Source organism: Misgurnus anguillicaudatus, chromosome 23 (genome assembly GCF_027580225.2).
Source record: "Misgurnus anguillicaudatus chromosome 23, ASM2758022v2, whole genome shotgun sequence".
In the NCBI taxonomy this organism is placed as follows: Eukaryota; Metazoa; Chordata; class Actinopteri; order Cypriniformes; family Cobitidae; genus Misgurnus; species Misgurnus anguillicaudatus.
Window position 1 is genome coordinate 4745457 of NC_073359.2, and position 7757 is coordinate 4753213.

The window sequence follows — 7757 nt, forward strand, 5'->3', positions numbered from 1 at the left end:
TGGTTCACTATCTCCAACTTGTCATGAACTACTGTAGACTCTTTCATAATAAAAGAGGGAATATTAATACTATCTTTGTTTGAAGAGAGTAATTTTATAGCCTTCCAAAATTTTCTGGGATCATTTAAGGTGTTAGTAGTGGCCGATAGATAATAGTCTGATTTTGCTTTCTTAATGAGAGAGGAACATTTATTTCTTAACTGCCTAAAAACAAGCCAATCAGACGAAGAGCCTGTTTTTCTTGCTTCGGCCCATGCTAAGTTGCGGTCATGAAGAATATCTCCAAGCTCAGAAGTGAACCACGGATTGTCCCGCCCCTTGATTCTAAATCTCTTTAGTGGGGCGTGTCTATTTATTATTTGCAAAAAGCTATCCCGGAAAAAAATCCAGGCTGTCTCCACATCGGGAATCAGCTCTATTCTACTCCAATCACAATTAAACAAATCATGGCAAAAGCCCTGTACATTAAATTTTTTGAGATTCCTCTTACATATTACGCGTGGTTTGCTTTTAGGCATTTTAGTATTCCTTACAGCAGCAACAACACAGTGGTCACTTAGGTCATTACAAAAAACACCAACAGCAGCAAATTTGTGCGGGACATTAGTCAAAATTAAGTCAATTAAGGTAGACTTCTCATGACAATTAAGATTTAAACGAGTAGGAGAATTGATTAACTGTGTAAAATTAACAGAATCACAAAATGCCTTAAATTCATCTGAACAAGGTTTCAGCCAATCCCAGTTTAGGTCACCTATTAAAATAATTTCAGAATAGTCCATCCTGGATAAGAGTTGAATAAGAGTCTGCAATGCAGTGCTTGGGGCAGAGGGAGGCCTATAACACCCAACAACAGTAACATAAAGGTTGTTTGCCAACTCCACCTTCACTGCTAGAAATTCTAGCTGCTTATCAAATGATTCTGAATGGACTAGCTTCACATTTAATTTAGATTTAACATAAATAGCAACCCCACCACCCTTCCTTTGTCTATCAGCACGAAACACATTATAACAACTCATACCGATATCCATATCAGTGATTGATTTTGTCAGCCAGGTTTCAGATAACACAACAATATCTGCATCAGTTGAATTCACCCAAATTCTAAGCTGATCCATTTTGGATAACAAACTGCGAACATTAAGGTGAATTACACTCAAACCAGACATGGATTTCACATCAGATGGTAATGAGATACATTGTAACTCAGGGCCTGGATTTGGTTGCACATTACCAGATAAAAGCAACAATAAAAATATTAACCATCTCTGTTTACCAACAGTATATGAAAAGTCTGTAGAGTTTTTAAAATGAGAGTCCCAGTAATATCTGTAATCAAATGCAAAATAGTCATTTAAAATTAAGAGACTTTGAAGCTGAAGAATATCTCTGTGCAACAACCCGCCTAAGATCAAGTCATCTGCCAACTCTTTTGGCAATTGAGGGGAATGCACAAAGGCTGAGCAATTAAAACCATATCCAATGTCTGCTGTATCCAAAGAGCCACAAATGTTGTAAGATGTACTCACCCAGTGTGAATCATTTGATCTTAAATTCTGCTCAAACAGTGAGCAAAGCAGCATTAAGAGAAGAATCATGTTAGCAGAAGATGTTGGCAAAACCTGGAAGAGCTGACAGGGCCTCAATATCCACGTAGCTCGGCTGCTCGGGCCTACAGCATGGAGATGGTGGCTAAGCTGCTAAGGCCTGAAGAGATCAAAAATGCCTCTGGATCCCAAATAAAGCCTGAAGATATCCACTGGGCTACTAAGGCCTGGAGTCCGGAGATGATAGCTAGGCTGGGCTGGGACTGGGTTAGTGAAGGAAGATGGTAACTAGGCTACCAGGGCCTGGTGCCTAAAGATGGTGCCTAGTGCCTGATGCTAGGCGGGCCTCCGAAATCAGGCAGAGCCTGGAGATAGTAGTTGAGCTGGTAGGGACTGGAGCCTAGAGATGGTAGCTGGGCAACCAGGGCCTGGGACCTAGAGATAGAAGCTGACTGCTAGGGCCTATAAGCTAACAAGGCCTCAGAATCCAAGTAGAGCCTGGAGGTGGTGGCTTTCCGCAGCAAGATTGTCCATAATCCAATAAAAAAGTATTTCTTCTAAAACCAAAGAACTCAATCATAGAGTCTAAAAAAAATGTCTTACTCCGTATACGTGCATAAAAACAATCAAATGAGTTTAGGTTAAGAGGACAAACACACATCAAACCACACATGCCGCCATCTTGGAATTGACGTGAGTATGTTTGTAAGGTTAGAGTAATTTTCATTGCTTGCACAAGAGCGCATATGACAAAAACAGTGCATGCAATTATATTATAATAAGGCACTGCACAAAGTGACACGTACCGCCGCGTTGGAGCTTGAATTCCTGTACGCTGAGATGTCAGTTCGTTTTGGTGCACAAAGCATACATCGCATTATGAAACTATTCTTTTTGACCTTTTGTAGTGTAAACATAGACCAAACTTGAGGCCACGCGTGATCTGCCTCCGATAGCTTGCATAGGTCATCCTCCGCTTCAGTCATCTCCTTTCATCTATGTTTCATCTACGCGCGCTAAAGGGTACGTAGCCACCCCTCGCAACGCACGCAGCCTCTCTAACGTCTCGCGAGACTTTCGAGCAAGCCATATAAACTTAAAAAATAAAATATATTCATTAATTATTACCATTTGAAAGTAGCGTAGTAACGCCACCCAATGTAGCGAAGTAAAAGTACAGTTTTTTCATTAGAAATGTACTTGAGTAAGAGTAAAATGTACCCATCCTTAAATTTACTCTAAAAGTACTAGTTACCCAAAAAATGTACTCAAGTAAATGTAACGAAGTAAATGTAATTCGTTACTACCCACCTCTGATAATTGGCATTGTCTTAAAGCTGCTCAGCTTTCGTTTTTGTTGAGAATAGTTGCACTTGAGTTTACTTGACTTATTAAAAATTTGCCTTGTTGTGTACAGTAGAATTCTGATGCTTCGTAGAATCGAATTGAATCGTTACCTTGTGAATCGTAATTGAATTGAATTGCGAGGGCAGTGCCAATGCACACCCCTAGTTGATGTGACCCCTTTAAATTAAACATGACTTTCTTTTGTGTTATTTAGTGAATTCACTTTGGAAATCATTTTGATCTGTACACCACAGAGAGACTCTTGTATATTTGGTGCAGTGTTGTTTTTGTCCACTAGAGGCAGTTGACTCGGCTGTATTGGGTGAACTGATTACATCTAACCTAAATGAAGAAGTCAACTAAACACAGACATGCACACGGTTACTGTGATGTTTCAAGAAAATTACTTCATCTTAATATTCTCTTTATTGTAATGTGTGAATCCTCTGCGCATTGATGTTGATTTTGCCTGAAACAGGTGAGCAAATACATACAAAAATAATTTGCCCGACCATAATTCATACTTCATACTCTTTAAGTAAGGTCATGGATGCGATCACTGCACTCAGGATCTGCCTTCATCCATTTTGTTGTGAATGACGCCAGTTGGTTAAAAAAACAATCAAAACTTCATGACACATGACCCTACAAGATTATTACTGATAGACTGTTTGTCTCCTGCTAAAAACAATCACGTTACAGAAAAGAAATTACAATTCTCTTACTCAAATTACTACTTTTTTACTCAGTGACTTTTTTCTCTTGTGTACAGACTCAAGTTTCTGTCCACCAATAAGTTATTGTCCACCTCTGCTGTCAACTGTGTGGTTTTATCATTAAAAACCCTCATGTGTTCAACAGAATAAAGAAACTCATACAGGTTTAGATCAACATGAGGGTGAGGAAATGATGACAGCACTTTTATGATTAAATAAACTCTCCTGTTAAAACAGTAAATGACCAATCAAAATCAACTTTTTATATTTACTTTTATTTCATCTTTATTTTACTAAGTCTCCCAACTCTTTTTGAGTAAAACCTTGCAGAGAAGACACATTATTACACAAAGATGAAATTAAAAACAATAAAAATAGATATCAAAGTTAAAATTCACTAATATAAAGGACTTTTAATACTATTTGTAAATACTGAAATGTTATGTAAATGTATTTATACAAAATCCAGCTTGAGAATAGCAATAAAACACTCTTATAACAGATAAACTTTATAAGCTTCGAACTTTTAATAAGCGCTTTAAACTTTCCCATGATAATGCAGGTAATTCCCATGCAGTGAAAGCAGCATGCATGTAAATAATGTCCTCATAGTCCAAAACATTTTAAAATAAACTGAACAAATTCTTTCCTAACTACAAGATTAAAGCACAGCCCTGTAATAAAATCCTAACCTAACTAAAAACAGCATTGAGTTCAATAACAGTCTGACTTATAGTGAAGATGAAAGTAGATCACAGTATCATCTACATAAAGATGCACTATAGCAAAGTTTTTACAGGATTTATGTATTGTGATGTTACAGTTGATCTGATACTGACACAAGACTGTTGAATGATAAACTCAATACTTCAATGAATAATTCATGTATTTGAACATTAGATTATTTACACTGAACTGTCATTAATATGTCACTGTATATGACATCACTGCATCACTGATGTCACTGCTGAGAGACTGTTGCTAGGTGATGATGTCATAAAGAGAGTTGTGACATCACTCCAGTAGTTCTGATGGACAGACAGCTGGGCTGCGTTCAGCCCCGACAAAACGTTGCACAACGTTTATTAAACTGAAACGGTGATGCATTGAACACTCTGTTGTGATGACGCAAGAGTTGCAACTACGGTAGCTGAGAGGCCATTCTTTGTTATCTTCTATAAATGTTTTGAAGCCTGATGAAATCGTTATAAATGTGTGTTTAATACTGTAAAATACCCTCGATGTTACAGTCACTGACCTTGCCGTCCAGAATGAAAGACAACATTCCAACTTGAAAACATTGAGCGAGCTGTCTCTTTACTATCGCGTGGTTTTATACATCTTGCCTCTGATTGGGCTGACATTTCGGACACACCCACCAAACAAGAGAAAACGCTTCTAAAACCTGTTGCATTCCGTTGCACACCGTTTCAAGGAAACATGCCGTTCAACCCGGAAACCGTAGCAAAACGTTGTGCACCGGTGTGAGATTGAACGTGCCCCAGATCAACTCACAGACCTGCAACATCTAACAATGACAAACACACAGAAAGAGATCATGTTATAAAATCTGACCATTAGTTTATTTAACATACAGATATACAGATTTTCTCACCTCTATTTGTTTGTCATCAGTTTTGTTTTTAGATGAGTTCAATTTATTCATGCTGATGAAAAAGCTGTGGTATCAAGATTCATACTCTTGAAATCTGAATTCATATCAGAATATTCACTATACAACATTTCTTTCTGGTTCTCGAATCTGATTGGCTAAGAGGGGTGCGATATTCTACTGATAACGGCACAGTAACCGCTTCACCATTTTGTATCATTCCGCCACCTGCTGGTCATTTTAGTATGAGTGATACAGGCTCATCTCTGACTGGAAAAACTGCACGCACACACACACCGACGGCACGCGCTGTTTTTAAACACTCTCCGACCGTGTGTCTCATTGACACTCGTGAATCAGTGTGTGAATCCCAATCAGAAGTGATTATTCCTTCAAAGATCAGCGCTCTTGGATGTTACAATAAACTTAATGGGAGTAATGTCTTGTCACATCGTGTGGACGATTAACACTTGGAAAGAGGAATGCAAACAATATTTTTTTCTGGAGCGATCTCTCTCCTCAGAACGCGAAAACACCGTGGAACCGCAGGTAAGCACCACAGCTGTTAAATGTGGACATTGATCATTTATTTTATCGTGACGTGACTATTAAAACACGTTATGAGATATCACCACTGATATATTTATAAGCAGCATGCAAAAACATCTCTCTGACACTTATAAAAAGTTTTATATAGTACTGACAAGAACAAAGTTTAATAATAATCGAGTGCTCGTATCGCGTTGAGATTAAATGGGAAAGCAATAGTAACATTATATAAGTATAGTTTTATTAACTTTTACCTCGCGCCAAAACAACAACAACACAAAAGACACTAAATATGAATAAGAAAACAAGTAATAGTTTCATAATGACACCAAATACTGCTGATTTGATCTCATTTTTGATGATCAAACACAGCCAGAGACAACATCAGAGCCAGTGAATCCATGTCAAAGATGTAGCCCAGAGACGGAGGTGGTCAGCGGGGCGAGTGAACACTGACGTCCGCTCATGCTCTGGTTCTCATACGCACCGAATCTTACTAAGCAAACGTTCAAACAGGCGCTATCTTTACTAATCTGCAGATTTAAATATAATACATATACATTCTCGACTGAACTAATCTTAAAACTACACTTTGTGTGTCACGGTTATTCCGTGTCATGTCTTGTTTCTGTTCCGATTGTTATCACCTGGACATTCATTGATTAATTACCTGCCTCATCACACCTGTTTGTCATTTAGTCTGTGTATATATACCTCTGTCTTCTGTTTGCTCACTGCTGGATCATTGTCATTACTACCCTGTCTGTTCCCTGTGTCACATTTTGGATGTTCCTGTGTTTGCTACCTGTTCGTCATTTTACTCCTCGTGTTTTTGGTTTCCTATTTTATCATTAAATGTTATTTATTTTGTGAACTCTGCGTATGCGTCCTACTTCCCTACCCTGTTGTGACATTGTGACCAAGAAACGGTAATATAAGGAAATGGCTACTCCGTCCATTGAGTTGTTATGAGCTTCAAAGCAGCCGAAAGTTTTACCTGTCATTCTGGCTGCCCTCAAATCCGTGGTGGAAGAAAGTAGTTCCCAAACAAAGAGGCTTTTAAAATAACTCCGTTGTTGTTTTCTAGTTTTCTTTTTTCAAATGTGTGCTGTCGAACTGTTGTATAAAAGCCTACGGCCTCGTGCATCTGGCCTAATCACAGCCGTGATGATATAGAGCTATATCAGACGACTCCGAGAGCGATACACTGCAAAAAATGACTTTCTTACTTAGTATTTTTGTCTTGTTTTCAGTAGAAATATCTAAAAATTCTTAAATTAAGATGCTTTATCTTGATGAGCAAAATGACCTAAGTAAATAAGTCTAGTTTTAAGACAAATAATAAACAATTTAAATGAAATTGTCCTTTAATCAAGCAAAATTAACTGCCAATGGAGTGAGAAAAAAATTGTGAAATAAGATTTCTTTTTTCTTAAACAATTAATTCAAGTAAAATTTTCTCACCCCATTGGCAGATAATTTTGCTTGTTTTAAGCACAAATTCACTTAAATTGTATATTTTTTTTGTCTAAAAACTAGTATTATTTTCTTAGGTCATTTTGCTCATTAAGAAAATACATCTTGATTTAAGAATTTTTAGATATTTCTACTGAAAACAAGACAAAAACACCAAGCAAGAAAGACACTTCCCGCAGTGTATTGCTTAATTGAGTTTTAGTTGTTATTTTTTCTTACCACATCCACAGAGCTTCAATGATGAGAAACTGAGGCAGAAACACCAACAGAGAGAGAAACACTGAGCTGTCCACTGCTTCATTTGTTTTGTCTATTGTATCTAAAAAAAAAGACACAAACTCAGTTATATTCAGAAAAGGCAGAACATTCAGAATTTGACTTTTCTGTGATTCTCAGATTTCAGTCTCACTGCAGCCGTTATCACAGCGCTACTCAACAAATAACCATCATGACAGCTGTGTGCATATTTTCAAAATAACACAAAAGTTCTGAGTGATGCGTTATGCC